The sequence below is a fragment of the Pararge aegeria genome, chromosome 3 (genome assembly GCF_905163445.1).
Source record: "Pararge aegeria chromosome 3, ilParAegt1.1, whole genome shotgun sequence".
Taxonomy (NCBI): domain Eukaryota; kingdom Metazoa; phylum Arthropoda; class Insecta; order Lepidoptera; family Nymphalidae; genus Pararge; species Pararge aegeria.
The window spans coordinates 5,886,952-5,912,795 of NC_053182.1; the positions used below are offsets into that span (position 1 = coordinate 5,886,952).

At 33.3% G+C, this 25,844-nt stretch overlaps 1 protein-coding gene and 1 long non-coding RNA gene across 2 annotated transcripts in view; one reads left to right on the forward strand and one right to left on the reverse strand.

Annotated features, from left to right (window-relative positions):
- LOC120636972 (whirlin) overlaps nucleotides 1-25,844 on the forward strand; it is a 159,769-nt gene that overhangs the window by 116,513 nt on the left and 17,412 nt on the right. The gene's annotated exons all lie outside the window — the stretch shown is intronic.
- LOC120636973 lies at nucleotides 972-24,331 on the reverse strand. Its single transcript, XR_005659416.1, has 3 exons — nucleotides 23,990-24,331; nucleotides 1,323-1,404; nucleotides 972-1,000 (listed from the first exon to the last, which is right to left on the reverse strand). It is a non-coding gene; the product is annotated as an uncharacterized LOC120636973 (long non-coding RNA).

Consider the following 25,844-nt stretch of genomic DNA (forward strand, 5'->3'; position numbering starts at 1 on the left):
TTGAGTAGTAGATAAATGAACAATGGACATTTACATTTAATTTGAATAGTTAAACTCACCCGGAAATTCACCCCTCTTTCCTGTTAAGTTATCTATACATGTTTAACTCATCTTTATAGATGTTCATCAAAAATAAACGACAGTTTAAGTAATTCTATTTAATAAACATTACAAATATCACATTGAAATACAATTCGAAGAGGCAGAACTTAATAGATTGTCAAACATTTATTTGCAAAAACAATATTTTGACAACATTCAGTTTGTTTATTTTGAGTTTTTTATTACTGTATCAGCGCTAAATTAGCCTTGACTGCTTATGCTATAATTACGTATTAGTTCTCACCTAAGTCTAACAATACTTAATGGTAAATATTAGGTAAAGACTTATCACTAAGGTTTCATCATTCCTTTCTTTTTCACCATTCAAAACGGGATGTACAACGAATTAAACTACAGTCTGGCTATCGAAAATTTTAAAATTAAACTTAACTGACCATTTTAACTCCAACGATTTCGTTATTTGACCAATAAAATAAAATTACAAGACAATAAACCGAATTGAAGATGACCAAATAACGAGACTACATTTTTATCGCAAGTCATTGCGTATACCTTGAGATTTGGTTTAAAGATACCAAGCATTTAATAAATACGCTTTTCTTATTAATAAAATTATTTGATTCTCTTCCAGGTTAGTCATACCTTATCTTAGATAAAGATAAATAAGGCGAAGTAAAACTAAAGTATAAGGCGGTTTTGCGGTCATAGTTTCTCCTGTAATGTTCGTCTGAGATCCTCAGTAGCCTTTGCCAGATCCTTATTATCATGATGGTGCCTTCCTTTGCCACTGAGATCAGCGCAGTCCTCGAGATAGTCTTTCGGTGGTTCTGCAGGGTACTTGCGTTCGAATTTTGGCCGAGGAATGCGCACTCGTTTGACATCGTCCAACCAGCTCTCCATTCTCGTTTTCTTCGGAAGTACAGACTGATCACAAAATCTGCAAAGAAAGAGATATTTTTATTTTTTTTTTAATATAATGACCGATGGGAAGTTCCACTCTTTCCTTTTGATTATTTTATATATTTAACTTGGCCTTAGAATTTAAAATTTTAGTATTCACGTTTGTTTATAAAGTAGGCGGATATTACGTTTTATACATTGCACATTACATAGGTAATGTGTGTGCAATCTTATAAAGCGATACCAATTGAGAGTTTTTTATTGTATCTGATTATACAGTTCTAATGCAACAGGCTTAATTTGTATAAGCAATCTGTTGAGTAAGGCACAATGATGGTCAGCGAAAAGTTGCGACATACCGATTAAGTACTTGTCTATATAAAAGTCAGTTCCGTAACGCAGGCGCCTGCTCCGACAAAACAAGCGTGGGCACCAATGCCACTGCAACAAATCGGTTTATTGGCTCAACAATGAAACATGGGCGAATGTCGACGCCAATGTTTTAAAGATCTTGTCGCTTTATTTAGGTTAAACAAAACGTTAAATTAATACAATTGTAATTTATTGTCTTAAGCAATTTCCAGGATATTATGACATGCAGACAAATCTAATTGCGACGTTGGATTTTAAATTTGGGGTTTTAATATTCCTGTAAAAAGAAACAAACCCTAATCCATTTCTACGCAGCATCGTACATCTAAATCTCTTGACGGCACCTTTTTGTCTATGGGCCACTAACCGACTTTGAAATGCGAAGTCTCCCTCCCAGAACTAAACTTACAAATAACAATTGTTTGCAACCGTACAACGATGTTAGATATTTGATTATAAAAAAAATAAGCAAATAGCTTTATGTTCAAAATACTTTAGGTAAATAAACTTAGAAATAAATGATCATTAAAACAGTCATAATAAATTATGATGTTGCCTGTTCTTGTAATGAATACTTAGTTGGTGTTATCGCGTGTTGATAATCTGCCTACATTTCCAGTATTATGTGTAAGCAGTAAGAGATTAATAGTACTTAATTTATCACCGCTCTGGCATCTGAAGCGCTAAAACAAAGATGTTTAATGCACGATTGACTTTCTCCGGCGAAAGTGTGGCTAAACGTACAGCCATTATTCCATTTGACGCTTTCGAAATACGCAATTTGGCAATTTTGGCATCGATATTACTTAGACTCTTATGCTACCTATTGATTTCAGGTGTATTTTTATTTAAGTATTTCTTGGTGTTTTTATAGTAATAATTGAAGGACCAAGTGAAAGTAAGTAAAATACCATTGACTGTAAACCGCGCAACACTTCGCAGAGCATGCAAGGAACACATCCTGCACCTTCAAGGTGCCCTCACAAGGAGCCACCCTGTGTCCATCATGCTAAGCCTCATGTGCCTGTATTTACACCGGCACCCACGCCGTTCAGACCGGGACACACCATTGCAACAATGCTGCTGAGCGGCAGAAATGAACATGGTGGTAGTTACTTGAGATTGCTGTCAAGGACTTAATTGTAGTGAAATAAAAGACAAAGAAAATACTGTTCAGATATAGAACCTTGTACTAATCTGCCAGCAAGCCGCAAGGTATAACTGTATGACTTCGTGATAAATCCATTATTTATTTATTTATTTATTTATATACTTCGACAATATACACATCGCCATCTAGCCCCAATGTAAGCGTAGCTTGTGTTGTGGGTACTAAGATAGCTGATGAAGATTTATAATTATAATAAACATAAATACTTATAATATACAGATGAACACCCAGACCCTGAAAAACATTTTCCAGTTGTGGGAATAGTACCCACGGCCTTGGGCTCAGAAAGCAGGGTCGCTGCCCACTGCGCCAGTCGGCCGTCAATTAGGGGCTTTAACTACCATTTTTATTCATTTATTCATTCAATCATTATTGTTATGTCGCTCTTGTTTAAGAAATATACCAAATCCTTATTTCAGCTTTGTTAAAATATGTGTTATTAAAATAGTAGTTTCTTCTATGAAGAAATGTACGCAATTACTATCACAGGCTAATGAAGCGTTCATTTTAAATATTAATAAGGACAGTTATCTCGACTCGTCAGTGTTTTAAATAAATAAATATGCTCCAAAGTAAAATATATGATGAATATTTTTATGAATAATGCACATAAATAGCTATAATATATATAGATAAATACCCGTACACTGAAAAATATTCATGTTTGTCACACAGAAATGTTTTATCATAAAAATAGACATTTTTCATAAAAGTCCTGTTCACCATTATACAAAAAAACCGCTAAATAAGATTTACCCACTTCTCAAACTAAAAGAACAACTGTGAAATTGGCATGTTCACAAGTTTTACGATTTTATGCTGCGGGTAATAAAATATTAATAAGACTTCTAGTTGCAGTTGTATGAATTAAAATGAACGACTATTATTAAACTTCTTACAATGGTTTATGTTCATTGTTTTATTTCCGGACCGGTAAGCAGTTGTCGTATGAATTGTACGTGGTTTGAATCATTCAAACTTTAACACTAAGTTAAATCAAGTATGTAGTTAGATAGCAATATTATGATGTCTCAGAAATTCTAGGAAATAGTGAAAATTAACTTTGTATTTCTACTATTTTGTTTAAGCATTTTTCTGCCTAAAATACTTAGTAAAATACTCCTTGTATAAATAAACAGTTAAAGTAAACACCTACATTTAACTTCTTACACTTTAGTAGGCTAAAGGAGAAGACATTACCGTAAAAAGAGTGATTAGAAAAGAGAAGTGTGTGAACTGAAAAAAAAGTATCCAGGACAAAAATACATATAGGTATACTAATAAGACGATTTGCATCACTTTTCATCCTTAAATTTTAATAAGAGAATTGGAAAAGGGTAAAGTGCTGATTTTGCACACCTAAAATAAAACAAGATATTATAGCAGCGAAATCTAGAAAGCTGGGGCTAGGGGATGGTTTAAGAAATACAACCGAATACCGAAATAACTAAATTAACATTACTTATTTGTATATGAAATATATGCATAACGCCTCTATCTGTAGGAACAGTTCGCTAAGTGGCTATACAATAAAATTTTATGTTTCAAGTTGCATGGCGTACAGGATGTGAAGTTAAAATTATTCTGGTTAGGAGATAATGTCGTAATCGCGAGAAAGCGGGTTGTTTGTGGGAGAGTGCAACGATACGTACTGGTTTTGTTGTTTCCGGACGCTTCGGTTACCATGCTACTGAATGTTTTGGGATCTGTTTGACGTGTCATACCAGCCCTCACTTTAAAAACAAGAATGTCATCAACGAGTGATTTTTTTCTCTTTCAAGACTTCACTCTAAAAATTATTTCAGATTTTTAATAATATAGCTTAATTTATTTTATTCTCTCAACTCTGTGATTTAATTATAATTAAAAAGTCCAGATATACTTAATGGATATAAAATGTCATTAATAGGATTTATAAAATTGTATACCCATTTCTTATGTAATTAGTTTGACTTGTGCTATGAAGTGGGGCTAGTTCCCAGCAAGTTCGACTACGGATCAAGATACGTTAATATGCGTAATGTGACTGCTGGATACAACCTCTGGGTCAATTTCTTGGCAAATAAATTATTAAAATAACTTTTTGGTTTGATTCGGGAAACCCAGAACCCCGTGTTAGGTACAGTGAATTTATAAAGTGGGTAAATAATTAATCTTTAGATAACTATAAATTCATATTTGCCAGATATTTTATAAAATTGATAATGTTTTTTACAAATACGCTAATAATTAATATTTAGTTAAAACATTGAATTGGTGGGTATTTTGATATAAATACGGCTGCTTTACTTCAGTCTACTACATGGACTCGAACGATGCTAAGATACCTCCCGGTGTCTTAGTCGTTATCACACGTGATCCGCATTCGAAATATAAAATTAATTGGCCGATTTCGAGCAGGTTATAACTAGTACTCGTATGTATCAGGAGCGTCTGATAAAAAGAAAAAAATAGTGGACTCTAGCTCTAGCGGCCGTGCGTGACTCAGGGTCACAAATAACCTCCTTATTCTTGTATTGAGTCCAATCCAGCTGACTGCGGACGATGTTTCATCATGTAAATGTGTTTGATTACACTGATCACTCAGTATGGCTGATGACTTTATAATTAGCCCAATGCAAACAAATGTTTAATATTGATAGGGTCGTGAATTATATGATAAAAATTAAACAAAGTAAGTCAAGAAGAATAACATTATGCCTGAAATATTAAGACGATGGTTTGACAAATTTGATGAATAGGTATTTAAAAAACTGCCCTCGCGCTGGAGCTGTCTTGCCCCGTCGAGTGCGATATTTCTCAATACGGGATTAGGTAATATCTGGGCCAAAAAGCTCTACAACGATTTTCTTACTAATTAATAATTTTAAAGGTAATATTTAAATACATAATCAAATATGGAGCTTGTTTATCAAACATACAAATAATAATAAAACTCACGTTTAAATGATAATAATTATTATGGTACGACATTATTTTATTGCATAAAATTGACATTCATCAATGGCCTGTGTGAATTAAATAGCTTTTGTTACACATTTTCCCATTGTTTTTTTGTGCAAACTAAGAATAATGGGGGCATATCGTTAACTCTTTACATTAAAATTCTTTTATATTAATAAAATTGTAGGCCTTGGTATGTAGGTAACGACTATGGTGTAACCATAGAATTCCGTTGTAAGACTAAAAATACTAAATATGTCGCCAGATTGTGTACAACAACATATACGAGTTAATAATACGAAATCCATTAAGAAATATACTAAAAATTCAAATACGGATTCAAATATGGAGTTACAGGTATCAAGTTTCTACCTTTTGCTAAAATTTGCTCTATTAGCGGCCTTATTGCTACATAGCGATCTGTTCCAGGCAAATGAAGGCATAAAAAGTAAATGCATGCATATTTATATACACATGTTTCCATATAATAAATTTATGATACAAAGTTAAAATACACATATTACATAAAATATAAAAAAAATACAAATTAGGTACATGTATATCCCTATCCTTATCCCTATCCCTATCCGTATCCCTACTAATATTATAAATGTCAATGTAAGTTTGTTTGTTAACCTTTCACGCTTTCACGCAAAAATCACTTAACCGATTCTCATGAAACTTTGTACACATATCTTGGTAGTGTTAGAAGTATTATAGGATATTTTTTATCCCGACATTAAGCTGGTTGGAGATAGAGGACAGAACTCCTCAGCGGACAGCAGCAAACCCCACATTTAAGGCTTAGCGATACCGAAAACTTTAAAAAACAAAATCAGACGCAGACGAAGTCGCGGGCAACAGCTAGTAACATATAAAGGAATTAAAGTAGAGTAGATTTAAGAACTGGATCTATAATGGCTAATATGGCTTTGTGCAAGCGAGATCAATATTTATTCCCAAAATTCCCTTGATTAGGTAGTAGTAATTTGATTTAGACAATTTGTTTGCATATCGATATTTATTTGTTGAACTGCTCATGACCTACAAATGAAACTTAGCCTTTCTTTCCTTTATTTTTAAAGTTTCACATAAAATAAAGTCTAAATCTTCAAAGTTTTTAGTTCCAGGGTGTTGATTATAGAATTATTGATACCTTTAATTATTAAGTTTCATTATCAAGTTAAAATCATGCATATATTTCCCATGGTTTTGTGAAAGCACGAGCTAAATACGATATGTATTATGTATCATCAAATATGGAAATGACAAGCATATCATCCACCATCACTTCAGCATTGTAATGTGCTTCACACGATCCAATTATATGATCGGGAAGTTGAGCTATGTGAAGATTAGACCTTTTGTCAAATCTATAGATTCCTGTATAAGAAAGCTATGAATACTTGGAATTACGTGATGACTTTGTTTACGATGAAGAGTTTGCACTTGAAAACGATTTCCTCCGCTGGTTTACCATTGAGGAAACCAAAGAGATTCCAAAGAGGCGTAATTTAATTCAACTTTAAACAGATACAGATTGTGAGTGCAGTGTACGCAGGCGATCATTTTCTCAAAGAGATATTGGTACTACATCGCCAAAGAGTAGAAAATTATAGCACGAACTGCCACTTTATTAACCGAAACGAAATTAAATTAAAAGAAACAATATTATGTATAATTCGCAGGCGATTCGTCATCATCAAAAGCCTATAATAGTCGACTGCTGGACTAAAGGCCTCTCCCAAGGGAAGGGTTTGCCCATAATCACCACCCTGGTCAGACGGGTCGTAGCGTGGTAGTAGTAGCACAGAGAAAGCTGCTGTCCATTTTTACTTCAGCGCAACGCGCAGGCGATTATTTGAGTGAAATTATATATGAGTATTGTCGTAGTATATTTATTATTATTATTTATTATAGATAAAAAAAAAAATGTAAATAATGAAAAATAATTGGTATTACAACAACGAGCATTTGTTTCAACTTGTTTATGACGGTAGTGTTTTTTCGTGACACCAAATATGTACAAGTTCTGGACACAAATTGAATTGGTTTGAATGTTATGTCAAAGGTAAGGCCAAACTTGTTCAGTTTACGTTGGTGTACATTCCATTTTTTCTACCTTGTCTTATAAAGTAATCATTCTTTTATATTTTTTTATATAATATTAGGTAGATAAATAAAAATAAAATGAGAGTTTCTTTGGGTGTTTTTATTATTTTCTTTTGAAAATTTAAAATAAACCTATTACCTAAATGTAAAGAAAATATTGTTTCAATTATAAGACAGGCAAAAAACAAGACAACAGACTTTACTTTGAGTCGTTTTCCTCCAATTACAACATTCTGTCTTAAACCGACTTAAGTCTTAATCGGCATAACGGAATAGTATGGGAGCAGTTTATGTTATAATTAGACCATGCTCTTTATATTTGGCAGAAGCCAGAAACACAGGCCTCACCGCATTTCCTTTTGTTTTTACAAAATGTTAGTCCGGGATTTCTCGCTGAGATGAGCATAGGTATACCCACCGGAAGTTGTAGCGTGTTCTTCGTCCACATTTCCATCATAGTAAAGAAATATGCTAACATAAGAAAGAAAATCTATTTAGTCTACGTTTATGGCACCTATTGATTCCTGTTACTTTTCGAGTGTTCTCATTAATTAATTGATCTACTGTCAACTGTTGTGTGGAACGATCGGTTTTCATACAGGATTTCGGTTAAGCATAAAAAAAGTTGAATCGATTCTGACGTAAATGTGTATAAATGAAGTTTCTTTTACTAAACGAAATTATCATTTTGTGAATAATAAAATCATTAAAACAGAAATTACTCTGTCACTCAAAATGTTTAAAACTGCTCCCAAAAAATCTTACACGAGTAAGGTATGCAGTTGATCTTTGATATCCATGTAGGCTGTTATAATTCGTAACGTTACAAAGGCATGGCACAGGGTGTACCTAATGTAATGCAATAGAAATTACAAACTGTTATAAGCAGTGTCACGTAAAATAAGCGTCAATCGGGGTAGTGTACAATTTAAACGTATACACAGAGAGGAGTCCAACTAAAGTGTTGACTTCGGCCTCAATTTTGGGAGTACCGAGGTCGATCCCAGGCACGATCCTCTAAATTTTCAAAGTTATGTGCGTTTTAATCACTTTCTTTAATGGTGAATGAATGCATCGTAAGTAAACCGGCATGTCTCAGAATTCTATATGATCTCAAAGCCGTGAGAATTACACCACCCACATATATCCTGCTTGCTGACCTTAGCCCTTTTCACTCTCAGAGAAGAACCGTGTTCGTATCTATAGGGTTGGTAATATGTTGATAGTGTTGAAACAAATATTTATTTAGTGCAATAAAAATTAAACTGATGTATCTTTTACATATAATTCTTTAATTATAAATATAATTTTATTTATATTATTAATAGAACAATATATTAGTATAGGCCTCCCTAGGGATGAAATATTCAGGGTTCGATTGCCGTTTTAAATCAAAAATCGTCAAATCGCCAACTCCTTTCAGGGCAGCGTGGTGGTGCGGGTCTACACTCTAAATCAAGCCATCTCTCTCAAACGAGAAGAGATGGAGGCCCCAAAGTGAAAAATTAATAAAATAAGCCACGATAATAAAAAGCTATAGCACAATAATTCACATTTAATTGTAAAAAAAAAACCTAAATAGTTATCGCTGATGCCTAAGAACGCCCGCGTTGTTTTATGTGACACGACTTATATCTGATTAAACCCATGACTTGCACATTTCGCCCTTCAGTTATTAGTATAATGTAATCTCACCCAGAACACTTTCAGGAAATAACCAGTTACTAACATAATAAAGTTTAAATATCGTATATTTCAGCAATGAAGTCCAAATTTTTCATAAGATATTGTTTGAATAGACCCATTATAACATAAATTATTATAATAAAATGAAAAAAGCTTACGTATGACTAGCTTATACCATCGAATTCGTTTTAAAAGTGATACTGCGAGATGGTGATAACATAAGGAATACCCGCTTAAGTTTGTGGGTAAGCTTCTTGTTGACGACACGTTTGAAACCCTCGCTTGTTTTAATTCAGATGGTCACCATCGCCTAACAATAATGTAAAATAAAATTAGAACGCTTTGTGCCTGCGAAAGGTCCATTCGAGCGGAACTTGAGTAATAAATGTTATTTAAAACCATAAAAAACCTAAATCCTAAACCCCAATTCTAACATAAGACTGAGCCCCAAAATTCTAACTACTCCTATGATGTTAGATGGACCTCGAAATAATAGAAAAATGTAACATAACTTAACCTTTCTTACCTACCTTCCCATACGTAAATGAGTTACAAAATTATCGGATAACAATAAGTATATTCTATATTAGGTACCTATACTTCGGCAGGACCTTTCTAATGGCGTTCATTGCTGCTACGTGACATTACGAGTTCCTTCCAATTAAAGCTCCTTTCAACTTTCACCCAACTGTTTGAGCAGCCTGGGAAAGAACAGAGATTACAAATTCTCGTGGATTTATTATTTTTAACGAGCAACAAAGATACTCCATTAACCGAAGGCATTAATTCATAAAAAGTTTTGTTTCATAGAAGATATTGTAATTATGATTTCTGATTTCCAATATTTCATAACTTAAATACGTATACGTAAGTATTCGTATAATAGTTTTAGTATAATTACGTATATAGGAAGAACAGCCTTGCCGATTTATCGAATCGCAGAAGCCAATTTATTTCACAACAATTTTAACTTTTTTTAAATATTTATTATTCATTATATCTTAAATTAATTCATGCAATGAATTGTTTAATCTATAGGAAGAAGGCCCGTGCCAAGCCGTGCGACCAAACAAATTGGATCTTCGTTGCAAAAGCAGTGTTTTTATTCTATACCTAAGTAATTGAAAAATGGCTGCTCGATCCCGAATATCGCTTTATCATATAGATTCTTGTCTCTATTGCCATAACTCCCCCGATATAATGGCCCGTAAGCTCACGGCTTACTCTCGGGAATATTATACAGTACACATCATAAAAAATTTAATATTGTATATTATATTTTGTCATAAGAGTAGGTGCTTCTCCATTGTCCTTTTGTTATGTTGTCAATATATGTTTCATAATAAAATAAACTTTTCTTATCTATACGTAAATTATATCTCAAATGAATTTTTCCTACGGGATACTTTCAAAGCAAAAACGGACGAAGTCGCGGACATCAGCTAGTTACTTAATAATATTGTAGGGTAAAAGGAAATAGTGACCTAACATAATAGTGACAAAAAAACATATTGTGCTGTCCCAATATGATATATTAAGGATAAGAGCAAAAAAAAAAAAAAAGATACAGATCACAAGCTTTCGTATTATTCTTCTTTTATACCTAACTCTTACATTTTAATCCAACTGATATTATAAATGCGAAAATGTGTTTGTTTATTCACGGCCCAACTAAGCAACCAATAAACTTGATTTTGGGTATAGATTTAGTTGAAAGGACGGAGTAACATAGGCTACTTTCTATTCCAGGATAACAAACGGTTCCCACGGGATTTGTAAAAAATCTTGATAAACGCGGACAAAGTACGCGAGCAATAGGTATTAGATACAGAATATACTGAATGCTATTCAGTACAGATATTTTACGTCACGTAATACCTACTATGTATCTCGTTTTCTCGGCCGTCACTTGTTAGAAAGAAAACTAGAATTTGTAATTGCAATGTCGCTGTCGCATAATAATATGTTTTCGTGGAACGTAACACGCTACTGTTGCAAGTGGCGCAGTTAAATAATCTGAATTTAAGTATAATATTTATACGTCAAGTTCTACTGCAGTTTCATTTTAAAAATAATAATAAATGAGGTTTGTTTAATTGCTTCTACTGCTGTTTCATTGTAATATAATTATTGAGTTTTATTTAATCGCTATCAGTGCACGCATAGAGTAATGTGACAATTTTCTGAAATTTTCACTACTAAGAGAAACGGTTAACATTAATCTTAATAGTAAAACGATTTAATAGCGTGATATGACCGAATTCGATTTCAATTGATTTTAGCATTTTTAAATTTTTCTAGGATTTCTTTAGAAAAACTATTAATCTTATTTACAGGTCATCAGTATTACTGAATCATATACAGCGGTTAAAGATTTAGTACAAAATATAGTCAAGTAGTTTTTTTTTTTGTTTTGTTAAGAACGACAGATTATATCTTGAAAACTTAAACTTATTAAAAATACTTATTAATTTCATAAATAGTTATCAAAAGTCTTATCTTTTTACCCCCTTTAAGAAAACTGCAGTAGCAATAGTAGTATTATTTTCACCATAAAGTCATATTGTTTCGCTGTGTAATAAAATATTGTTTTTGTAAAATGATAAATACCCTAATTTAGTTAAGGTATTTTACATCGCTCTTGTGTCACACTATTAAAAAATCAATTATATTATTTAATAAGTTTTACCGGAAAATAACCACAAGGTGACATAAATAATTCAATGTTTAATAAAAAGCTTTCAAACAAACATTAATGGAAGAATTAAACCAATACCAAGAATAATTTGATTGGTCAACACGGGCACACTCACGATAGACCTACTAAAAGCTTGATCGTCGTTCCCAGGGCCCTAACTGTTCCGGGGTCACCGCACTGCGAGGTAAACCATCATAAACTATTGCTGCGATTAAAATTTTAATCAAAAACCGGTTGAATTGTTTTTTTTTTAATTTAACCTTGGCATTTAATTTTATTGTCATTCCCAGGACCTCAATTGTGTTCCGAGGTTGCCGTGTTACGAAATATAGATTAAAATTATAATAAGCTACATGATTAATTAATAACAATCAAAAATCGCGTTTCTTTTAAGTTTTATAGTTATTGTTTAAGCTTTAACGATGTTTTCACGATCGCCGTAATCCAAGTGCCCATGCACGTTTGTTTCTATTTATAAATCCTGATAAATTGATTTTGTTTTTATTATTTCCTTTTGCAACAATCACTCGCCTGAAATTCTCAAAACAGATGCGCCGGCAATGTAGTTAATTGCATAAATTTTCCAGCACCGATCCTGCATTAAGTGAGTGCGGAGATAAACTGAATTACGGAAAATTACCTTTTTTTTGTCTTCACACTTGCTCTTAATTTGAATCTTATTTCAGCGTTTTAAGGCTCAAAATCCAAGATATATAAGATACGCTATTTCATTGCACACTACCAGACTTGTTTGTTATGATAAGTACTGCGATTGAGTTAAGTTTGAACCTCACTACAAGATATATATATTTTAGTGACGGACAAACGTATGGTATTTAGACAAAGTATTCTATATAATCTATCCGTATATTACATATTTTTATATAGAAACAAAAAAGAGTTTCACACACTTCCTTGTGTAAATAAATTGGACCTCCTCATCTAGAGATAAATAACCATCTCCTTTATTCACATAACATTATATTCGACGTTTTTATTATATTTCAATAGTTAATTATATATAAATTATACAAATATATTCGTTATTTTTAATATTATAAATATTTACAGTTGCATAGAAGTTCACAAAAAAAAATGCGCATTAATAAACGTTTTCTTACTTATCAGCAATAAAGACTATACTTATTCATATTTCGTGCGCAAAATAATTTTTGCTTGACTTTTACTCGCCGATTATTAGTCGTTGTGCCCTAAGAGCACTAAGACTTAAACAAAATAACACGAAGGGGCCACTTGTCGCGATAATTGCGTCGTTCCTGTGATAATGAACGCTCTCCAGTTTAACACGAGCCTACAGAGGCCAAAGATGCAGTCTCTACGTAGACGCACAGCATATTTTTTTCCTTGCGTTGTAAATATCATAAAATGATGGTATTTTTTTTATTAAATTCTTATCACGTCTACCACGTTTGTAAACAAATTTAATCTAAAGGATTAAATTTGAAATTTTTCTTATTTTTATTTTTTGATTTAAAACATAAATTCAAAATACTTATTTGTCACAAACTTGCTATGCACACACACTTTTTTGCTAAACGAAAAAGGTTTACCAATTCGAGGGTATCATGCCAAATAAATATATTTAAATTGTATTACACAGTTCACATTTTTATTTTACATTTACCTATTCAGCATCAGCTGGACTATGCGAGCGTGGGAATTGGAACATCGACCTATCATGCCTTAACATGTTCTCCTAAGGAGTGAACTACACCAATTTCCTATCTCCAGGGGATATTGAAAATGTCTGGATGGAAAACTATTTAAATACTAACTATTTTTATGAAAATCTAAAGGGGTAATTTATTGTTTTTATAATACTGTAGGTATATTCTATTATATTTTTTCAAAAGTTACTTTAACAAGGGTTATTTGAAGAACATAATTTTGACAAGAATTTTGTCAGAAAAAAATAACAGGGGCCTATTGTCGTTGAATGGCAGAAACAATGTCACGCTCACACTCAGATCCCGTCACGGGAGAGGGAGTGTCAAGCTTTCTTAAAGCGATCTATTTGTAACTCGAGTATCTACAAATAGATCGCTTCTGCTACTGTTCGTTTGCTATGTAATCCCCCCGCTGTAGCCTTATATTTCCTGATTATGCATTTTTCGCGCTTACGCCACTTACGGCACTTTTTAGACGCTTTCTACTCGAGCTGTCCAATTAAACTTTTGACCTCATAAATATAAAGGGCTAATTATGTGGAAGGGGATATAGTATGAAAAGAATAAAACAATTTTTTTAGGTGTAACCTCTAAGGCGTGATAGAGAAGCATAGGAAAGAAATATGCTGGAAATATCGCTGGTTTTGATATAATATACGATTACAAGCGGAGGTTATATATGAAAACAATCCGAAGAAGTTTTACAGTAGAAATTCCAGAACTACTTTTCTACTAGTCTTTCTTATTCTAACTTACATTTAAAGATGTACCAGAAGATACAAGTGGATTGTACATGATCAAATTATCTATACTAAGAGTTACCTTCTTATTTAACTTTTTTCATCTACCATTTTTAAATTATGTATATTATATTATAATAATATTATATTTGTGTTTTATCTGGGTAATTGTAATACATTGTAAATATTGGTATCGTAAATTTAAACCGCAATATTTATGACGAGTTTCAAGTATTTATAGTGTTGTAAAAAGCCTAGAATAGCTACAATATGACTTTCACCGATGAGATTCGATTCATAGTCCCGCAATAATGGTTGTTTGGTTTACATATCATTATATTGTGAACTTAGGATAGCATAAACATACATACAGCTGTGACAGTGAACGGCCGCTCTGTTTGGCTAGCGGTATCGCAGATGACACGTCGTGTGCGATATAAAGCATCTTCGCCACGTGAAGAATGAGGATATATATATTTTTTCTAATAAAAGTTAAAGTTTGACAGCGATTCTTCATCCTTATTCGTTAACTTTTCAGAAAGATTGCCAACGTTGCTTGTTTTTAAACTTGTAGTAGGTATATTCATCGCTAATTTTGTATGAATTTTCGACGACCTCCCTGACGCAACGGTGAGAGCTGTGAATTTAAGTAGGAGGTCACGGGTTCGATTCCAAGCAGGGGCAATTTGGGAATTTATAACTTCTGAATTTTCTCTGGTCTGGTCTGTTCGGAGGCTTTGAACGTGGCTAGATAACACCATACTGACAAAGACGTGCTGCCACCAGGTGAGATTGCAGTCAATTTGTATTAGAATTAAAAAAAGTAAAAAAACGGATTAGTAAGTACTAGTTACTGCATTCAGTGGCTGCTGTTTAACTACGATTTTCTTAAGATGGCAGTGTGCTAAATGACTTACAGCAGTTTACTCTCTAATCGGTATTTTGTGGCATGGTATTATGACACTAAATGGCGATGGTGGTTACAAGGATCATCATGATAACGAACGCTTAAACTAGCTTGTTTAGGTTTCGCTAGTTGGCCCTAGTCATACAGCGACCCATAACGTATCTTGTAAAACGTACATACAAATGATCCTCGTGGCCATTAACTGAAGTGCGAATTTTGCCGACGGTGACTATCCATATTACAGAATTTTCGGTTCATCAATAGACATGAAAAAGCAGAACGTACATGCCAAAGGTATATGAAATACGTAACAGACCTCTTCGATGCTTCGCGGTCTATTGGAAGATAGAACTAAATCTTATACGATTTCGTTTAGTTGGACATGGACATGGACACCATGCCATGTTCGAAGCTTTGAAGTAACTTATCTAAATCATACAGCATCGCTTTGACTACAACTAAGCCTTAGCCATATACGAGAGACAAGTTCCTACTCAAATTGGAAAGATCCACAGAAAATCGTTCACAAATAGATTCTAATCGATACCATATTCCGACGCAGTACTTTTTTTTTCATGCTTGCCCGTTATTTGTATAGCTAATTTACCTAAAAATTGTAATAAGTAATAGAAAAGTGAGTCGTAAAGTCTTACAACTCATTTACGAGTATCTGTAGTCATAAATGAAAACATATTAATTTGGCATTCTTATTAAACCCACGTTACCGAATTGTTTGCCGTTTCAAACTTTCGATGCAGTTGTGAATACCACACCAAAACTGCAATTTGTGTAATACCAACCATCTGTCTAGACTCCAAGCTAAGCGTTAGGGATACCACTATTAAAAATTGCGACCTAAATCATCAAAGAAGTATAAGTTGTTCATGTTCATCTTTGGAAAAAATACTTAATTATTTATTATCCCTCAAAAGATTTTAACCGTAAAATTACGAATCTTAAATTTAAATCACGGAGCAATATCCTACATGTGATAATATTTGTGTTATTAAAAATTAAATGTAGTATTATGTTGTAGTAAATTATAACTAAAGATTCAAATATCCCAATATCTTGTTACGCTTATGTCGCCCGAGGATCTAATATCGCGGTCAATATCGTCTCTATTGGAGCACGGCCTTAGTATTTGCCAGTCTACCTATAGTGTCGTGTTTCTGTTTAATTGACATTTTGCCTAACTCTGTTTTTATATTGACTTTATCCAGTGGTTTTATTTAGAATTAGCTGTTGCCCGCGACTTCGTCCGCGTTTGTTTTTGTTTTTAAATCAACAGGAACAGTTTATTTGGGAGATGAGTGGCATATAATTAAGCCGTAGAAAAATATTTTTAGGTTCTTTAACTTTTAAACTCCCGATAACTGCTAAATAAATACCTTGGATGACAAAACTATTTATTTTAATAAAAATAAAATAAATAGATGGAATGGAAACAAAAGTGGATTACATTAGTATCGCAGTAGATACTAATGTAATCCACTTTTGTTTCCACCGGCGATTTAATAAAACCTAAGAACACAAAAGCTGCTATTGCGACTTAACTATGATAGTTATATATACTCCCTCCTTTTATTTAGATTATAATAATAACTTTAATTATTTAGAACATACTTTTATGTATCATCAATAGTTTTCTCAGCGAACACCAAGTAATGAATTTTATAAGCAAAATTTTGCTTAAGGATCTCTAATTCTATTGAAAACAAATTATAGCCTATGTTCCACTATTATAGTTCAGCTTTCTTCTGACAAAGAAATGGTTAAAATCAGTTCAGTACTTTTGGAGCCGAACGAACAAAAAACCATAAAATCTTTCCTCTTTATAATATTTGTATAGTAATCGCCATAGTAAGTTTTTTTTCTTAGTACTGTCTTTACATTGTATAATATATCAAATAATACATTACCACCGTTGGAATAAGTCTCTTAATTTAAGCTTTAACAGTTTAAAGATCAACTAATTACAGATCTAGGTATAAATGTTCATTCTTACCAATGAAAAAAATAATTATAAGAAATTGGGTGTATCCTAATAATATCTCAGCAGCATCTGTAATATCGAATTTTCCGCAATAAACAAAAAAGTGAAAAAAATTGAACGACTGGGAGTTTGGAAATTGTCGTATAAACTCCAATAACCGACGGCCCAGTTACTTTTGTAAGGGGGAAATAATTAGTTAAATTAAGACGTTTACTAATTAATATTCTTATAAAAATTACCGCTGAGCGTTGACCCCTTACTTAAGTCTGTGTGGTTATAAACTAGAGTTCTTCTTGTTTGACGTTTATTTTTTGTTATTATTTTAACTATAACGAATAAGCAAATCACTCGCATACCTTGTAATTTTCGTGACAAGGACTGTATAAGTAAAAAAAGTGGATCAGTTGAAGACTAAACCTCTTTTTTAAGAAAGAAAAAGAGAGAGAGAGAGGTGCCTTTGTAGGTACTAACTTATAGACCCTGAGAGCACAGTTTACTATAGCTTATATAAATACTGTGATGAGAGTTATGATGCACAAACTGTATCTCAATAGTAATGAGTAGTAAATAGCTTAAAAGAGGATAGGTATTATAATCTGATGCTTGGACGATAATAAAACAAACCTTTACTTGATAAAAGTGTGTAGCTGTTTGTTCCATATTTTATGCAACAACAGTGCAATCATTTTTACGTTTAGTTTTTTGGGTTGGAGAGTTTCATATAAATATGAAAATGGAGTAATAGTATTTCGGTCTAGATCTTGACCGAGATACTATTACTCCATCCTTCGGCTTACATTTCCGCTATAGAATTTTTTTTTTTAATGAAACATGATATTTAGATATCTTAATCTTAATCTGGTAGCAGGATACTTTTGAGTCTTAATTTCGCACGAATAAAATAAATTCGTCAGTTAGTCGGTTGTAAATCATCAATATACCTATTGCGTAATGCGAATCCTAACTGTAAAGCACCTATGCTAATTCTGAGATCTTCCGAAAGGAACCCGTTCACAAATTGATTTTGCACGATATCTTTGATACATCGCGGGCATTAGTTCACTTTTCTCAGCACTTTGGCTAATCGCTGTGGTACGAGTGGATATAAAACACGTTCGAGGTTTCTTAACCGCCGATAGAGTACACCGAACTAAATTGCCTCGTAACACAATATAGACAAATGCACAGTTGCGTCAGTATTGGTAGGCGACCATAATAATTTACTTTATAATATACGTAGCTACCAATTCAGATATTATACTATTATAGTTATGTTAACATATCATAGTTCTATATTAATTGTGTTCGTTACATAGATGCAAAACTCTAAACGGTCTGTAAAGTGTTACATCGGTTTTTTTATGGTATCACTCTGTACACAATTTTCGGAACTTAACTAAATAGAGGGTTTTGAATGCACTGCTGTCCTTTTCACAATTTTTCGGATGGAAAAGGATAGCACTATTTATAGTGTTGTCAAAATAGTTTTGTTTAAACATGTGTATAATATATCAAAATCGGCGCCAATGATTCGTATGGAAAAACGACCAACCAATTAGTAGGTAACAATAAGAATTGGTTTAAAGGAAAACGTATCCTGAGTAGGTTACATCAAACTTCAGAAATATTTTAATGCCTTTTATATCTAAACATAAATTTTGTAACTTCGAAATTTATTGTCTGATTTTAGTTACAGTTAAGTTTCTGTTTGCCATAGTTATTTTAATGAAATTTGCCTTGTTTAAAGTCAAGATTAATTTTAAGCCAAATAAGTACCTACCTATCTACCTAACTCCTGCATAAACTTACGGAAAGTACCTACAGCAATTTCTTAAACAAAAAGATTGTTTAATTTATAGATCATGTTTGTAAGCCTGTTAAAAGCACACTGTTGTATAGTCTGACGTCGCTTCCTTCCGATATAATGCCGTTGACAACCATCAGGTCGATTTTAACATTTTTATTAAAAGCAATGTTAGGAACATAGGCGGTTAGCTAGACCTACAACCAATAAATGAGGTATTAAGCAATTATCTACTTTCAGTTAATTTGAGCCGCATGTCACACACTTTAAAAATAGCTTTTTAAGTCCTTAAACGATTTTTAGGTGCCTATATTAAAAAGGTTAGCGGGTTGTTCAGATCCATCCATAAATTTTAGCAGATTTTCAGGATAATAGTATGTGGTGAGGTTTTAGCGTAAAAAACATGCAAAAAGTTCAACGTGAACATAAAAACACGTACCACCTTGTGATACTTTGTAATTTTTTTTGATTCCCGCTATTACAGGTTGCGATCTAAAAGCTCTTTGTTTACATTGTAGAGTTACTATATAGGATTTAATCTTGGTTCATGGATCTATTGTGAAATATCTGCGAATCTATCTACGAGTATTTTAACTTAACTCCTAACTTAGAACAAGAAAAGTTAGATCAACAAAATTAACGTTTAGTTCCTCGTAGAAAATAACACATATAATAGGTACCTACTGTTTGTCCCTGATCACTATGTGATAGTATAAAAAGCCCGTCAACCCAAATGTGAGCAGCTTGATGGTTCACAAATGGATTGTTGGGCTCAAATCTCTAATCTACATGAGAAGAGGCTCTTGCGGCGTGCCCAGCTGTGGGACATTAATGAGCGGGGAACTCGAACGATGAAGATTATCAGATGGAAGTCGCGTAAAAACTGGTTTCGATTACCTCTGATAGTACCTACCTTTCCTCAACATTTTGACAGGCTGTATAGGTTTACGGATGTAACAATATCGATTGGCTTATACAATGGGTATTGCGTTACTCAGGCGTGGTCATTATGTCAAAAATGAATTGTTGCTTCATCCCATCAATACTCATGTTTGATTTCTACCAACTCAAAAACCCAAAGGAGATGGGGTAAATAAAAAAAATTTTTTTTTCATTTATTTATTCCACTACAAGTTAGCCCCAAAATACATCTCCTTTCAATTAATGAATTTATAAAAAAGTCATGATATGGCCTTTAACCCCCTATCACAATAAGCCGTCTCAATACCAAACATTTTGGATCTAGGAATGGAACCCAGAACCTCGTGTTCCTTAGTCGAATATACCAACGAGCTAGTCAAAAACAGCTAAAGGCGATATTTAGAGATTAGATTCATCCGTACCTAAGAGGGCACGCTAAGCTTTTAAGGCTACTACGATTAGAGACAACGTGACTATCACGATGTTATCTGATTGGCTTAAACTATTCCACAATTTGCTATACATTTATACTAATCAGTAATCACTTTTGTAGTATTCAGTTCAGTAATTTATTTTGGCTAAGAAGCGCAATTCGAGAGAGAGAATAATAAATAACCCTTTTACCTTAAAGTCGGAGCTCTTTTCTTAGGCCGGCCAAATTGTTAAAAAGCAATGTGTCTAGTATTTAATCTTCATACTAAGAGACAGATAGGTGATGGTGGTGAAAGATCGGTGACAGTGGGGCATTATTCTGATGATGATGAGAATGTAAGATCATTTTCGAGACCAGACTAATGTGCTGCCTGAATCAGCCTTAGTAACTTTTCTAACCAGATCTTACTCATACATAATATTAAAAGGCTTATTATAGTCAATTGCTGCATTAAAGCCTCTGCAATTTTCATCACCAGTTTCCCAATAATCATCACGCTGGGCAGATCGCAGTTAGATGGTAGTGCAGAATTAAGAACATACAGAACCATCATTCAGCCAGTGGCGTGCACTTCATACTTGCACAAAAGCACTGCCTACCCTAAAGTTTATATATAACTGGTACAGGAGGACGATATTGGCCATTTTATGCAATTTTCCGGCTGTATGCATACCCTGGTAAGAAACCCAGTGCACGCCAGTGCATTCAGCCATTATTGCATGCAGTGTATTGTGTTCAAAAACAGTAAAAACGCCCTGCGCACGTCTCACTTTACACCCGTGGAATGTTGCTAGTTCACAAACTTTTCCCATTTTCTCAATTTGATGGTAAACGTTTAGGAATTTAGAGGTAAAATAATTACTGTCAGCTGCTAAATGGAGTGAAGTGACTAACCGCCTGTTCGAGAAACTAGACTATAGTGGAGTGGCTTTTGATGCTTCGACACAGGAGTAAGGGTAGTAAAGGAGGCCCATTCTCCGTTATATTCTCTTAGTCGCCGGCTGCCGTCACAACACGGAACGATACAAAGCTTGATTTGACGAGTTTGGTATCGAGGACAACACAACATTGGGGAAAAATTTCTGAACTGTGGCGACTGAATAGCTTTGTGTCCGATAAAGACATTTGAATCACCAAGCCTTGCCCCAGTGTAGTAGAACTACTATGATAATGTTGCTGATGAAGCCGACTTTAATGTAGATAATAAATCGTTTAACTATTTAAAACTTGTGACATACGCACAACAATATAGCATCTTTCGGTCGTTTCTAATATTTTGGTAACTGAAATCTAAGAATTATTATGGAGAGACAAAGTTAAAAATGTCAGGATTGCAGCGCGTTTGGAAAAACGGGAGATTCTGTTTACTGCCAAGAAAAGAAAGTTGGACTATCCAGGTTATATCCTCCATGGCACTAGTGTGGTCTTCTGCAACTGATTTTCTAGCGAAAAAGGGGAGTGGGAAGGAGAATTTCATCCTGGCTAAAGAACCTGGGCCAGTAGTTCAAAAAAAACACTGACACTTTTCAGTTTCAAAGTTCAGGTTGCCAGGCCAAACTTCGTTAGAAGAGGCGATCTAAGACGATCAAGACACATTATAAGAGCATTCATTAGCTTTTTATTTATTAGTTTTTCAAGGGAAACAAACATTAGGTACACGTAAGAGTAATATCGTATTTTTGTTATCGCATAAACCAATGAAGTTCCCACAACTTACTTATACAAAAACGGTAACATTAACCACAAATTTCTTAGGGATTAACTACCAAGCGAAAATTACTCAACAAAATCAAAATAAAAAAATACAAACTTTAAAAAACTTTAATACTTATTTAGCCATAATTATTTGCCTAAAAGTGATAAATTTGGCGTGAAAAATATCCTTCGAACAATATTTGTTGTTAAAAGCATTGAACGCAGGAGAAAATTAGTTATTTGCCGAATACATTGTCTTCCATTTAGCCCACGCAAAGGAGGTTTACGTTAAGCATTTAACCTACGACATGGAAAATCAATATAAGTTGAAAGAAGTGGTAAGACAAGTAAAACGTATTATTTTACATAACAACATTTGATAAAAATCACGTTTTTTCTAAAGTAATTTTAGGTTTAACAAGCTGATAACAAAATAAAGAAATGAATGGTAAAACGGCACTTTCTCCGAAGGGCCAACATGCTGAAGCTTGTCAGCCAAGACTTGCCTACATAAGGAATAATTTACAATGTAACATTAACCTCAATGCACGTGAGACCGTCATCAAGCCAGATCATGACCATGCTGTTGTCGTTAATGCACCACGAAACAGAACTTGAGATATTATCAGCTAGGTGATTACAATTGTAACGCTGTGTAATAATGTAATTGACATGTTTGTATTATCTACGATGATTTTTCATTTTGTCGCTTTTTACTTAACTCAAAAAGTGTTTATGAAAAAACACATGCGAATTAGTAGAAAAGGTTATATCTATAAAAATAAAAAGGTACAATTGAAATGGCTGTCTGTGATTTCGAGATAACTGCCTAATAATAAGCTCATATGATTACGGGAGCGATAACAAAAACGAAACCTAATTCTTTGTTTGATTATCTTTTTATGATTATCTTTTTAAACTATGTTTGAAATAGCTGAACCAACGGGGCATGTACAGGAGAGTAGAAAAATATACAAGGATGTTCGAGGCCAATTTAATCCCAGAAAACCATTGAAGACTAATTGGATGAAATAGAGTGAAAAAAGTTGCATGATAAACCGATATTTTTGGAGTAGGAGTCATTTAAATTGTCTTGTATAGTCCTTAAAAATAAAGTACCTAGGTATCTTGTATGAAATTCAAAATTATATTTGGCAGGACCGGCAGATAACCATTATTTTAATATAAAAGTAAAAACCTTCGAATTGACGGTTAAGTAGCCTTCATAAGTAGGTAAACATTTAATAAAACTCAACACGATTGTCGTGATTTAAAATTGACCTACACTTAAGCTCAAAATACAATCAAGCGTGTAAAGCAGGTAAATAGGCTAATTAACGTACACGACAATTTACGTTTACAATCAGAAAGAAATACCCCTTCATTAAAATGCTTCAAGGCGGTTGCTTGACTCATGAGTGATGTATGGCGAGACACCAAGAGAAATTAATTAATTAATATCATGCAATCATAATTTTGCGGGAATGAAGACTAGTTTAACGAGATATTTTAGCGTACCGACATTAGTTTTTTGTTCACGGACCACAAAAAACCGGCCACCAACAAACATGGTTCTGATCGCTTATATGGGATGAATCTCATTAACGTAATGTTACCACAAAGTTAAAAGGAACGAAAGAACTCAAATACAACTAAAACAAGTACAGATGGCATTATACAGATATAAAACACGTATATTAACACCTTTAACAATAAAAACACGTTTAATTTAGCATAGATCCATACAACGTGCAGGTATTAAAAAACAAAAGTTGACACTGTTTACATCCTACCTAACGCTGATTGTTCAGGAGCGGATAAACAATGGACAAAACCTTAACCTCAATATGCCTCACTCACCTGTCTCAGCTATACTCCTTAGAGTTTACACTGGCTTTTATTTGTAAACAAGTTGGTTGTTGCACGTGATTGAGATACGTGCGTACCGTGCGCTGACCGATGCAAGACTACTGACTAGTTTAACTTAGCATCATCAACTTCAACGGAACGAGGCTGACTGTGCGAATCAAGTTTACCTGGCCTCTCTCCTGACTAACCAAGCGTTGCCTGTGAATGTACGCTACACACAACAGATGTAAGTCATGTGTAAAATTATGACCACCCACTTACACACTACACCATAACCTTTTTATGTATCCTTCTTAAGTTCAATGAAACCTTTAACGTATAAATAATGGCTATAGGTTGTTCAACAGTCATCATTGCGTTTATACTTTCACCTGTTTATGGTTAATCTTTTTTGGGCTTGGGACAAAATCGTATCGTAATAATTTTGACAAATGCTCAGCTGTGTACCTACCTACTAATTTCTTTCTGTTTAACCTCTATTTTGGTAAAGTAAACGTATAGTTGTGTAAAGAGGTGTCAACATTTAAGATACGAAATGTATAATTTCTATGCTATAGATAATATTCAAGGCTCTGGTTCAAAAGCAGTTTATATTTTGTCCTTATTATCCCTTAGGCACATTCTTATCGTAACACACTCTTATCCATAATTTTTAACGCAAAAATTGGCAGTAGTCGCACGAATAGCTGTATCAAAACGTCAAGAAATGGATTTCGTACACAATTAGCTATAATATCAATTTCTTGATAATAAACAAAGCCCTGGCTCGAAAACAGTTTATCGTAGACGTTAAATCTCTCTCTTGGGTCCATTCTTATCTTAAAACAATCTTAACCACAGTTATTTGAAGATAGTTAAAAATTTACGTCACAAAATGTAGTTGGTACAAAGTTATCATTTTAACATAATATGACAACAAGGACATAGTTCCAAAAAAGTTTATAAGGTAAATAGGAAACTGACAAACACAAAGGAGTAAGTAGGTAAACTTTATCAGAAAGAGGAAGTCAATAAATTCGCGTTTATTGTTGTAAAAGTATGTTTATGATGTTTAGCCATGGTTTCCGGGTGCGTACTTACATGCACTATGTGATTGCCCATATTTCTTCACAAATGCCAACACACCACGAATAACTTTATAGATTTAATACTTATTTGATTGTACACGAAATAATCTTCAAAATGAAAAATAAATTGACTATTTCGTCAATCGTGCTTTGCTATTCCAATTTTTTTTTGTGCTCAAAAGAGTATCACTCTTTTATCATCTCTCAATTTTATTTCGAAAGCGAACAACCGTATTAACACCATTGTTTATATTCAGATCAGAACTATTCTCTGCTAAATCGAACAAACAAAAATTTCTAAACCCCGTTCTGAATTAGGAAGATTTTTTTATTATTTTTTAAAAATAGCGGGTCACATAAGCCCATTTACTTTCCCATAGAGATTAGATCATCTCTGCCTTGTTCAGTTAATTGAAAAGTATATATTTATAAATAGTATATAAGTATATATAGCAAATATTTAATTTTCAACAAAATTAATCTTTAATTTAAATTAAAGATATAAATAAAAAAAAAGTGGCGAATAAGTAGCGTTCTTAACAAAAAAAAAGTTTTATATGTATGAAACAAACAATGACTGCGTATATAAATAGTTAGCTGCGTTGGGTACTATGCGTGATCAGAAGCTAGAAATAAATTATATTTTATATAATGTACAATCAAACTCATACTACCAAGCAATAAAGCGTTCCAATTTATTACATGTTAGTAAGTTCTGTGCATCTTTTTCCATCAGCCATCAGTTGTGATTTGTAATAAGGCTGATCCTGCTAGTTGTC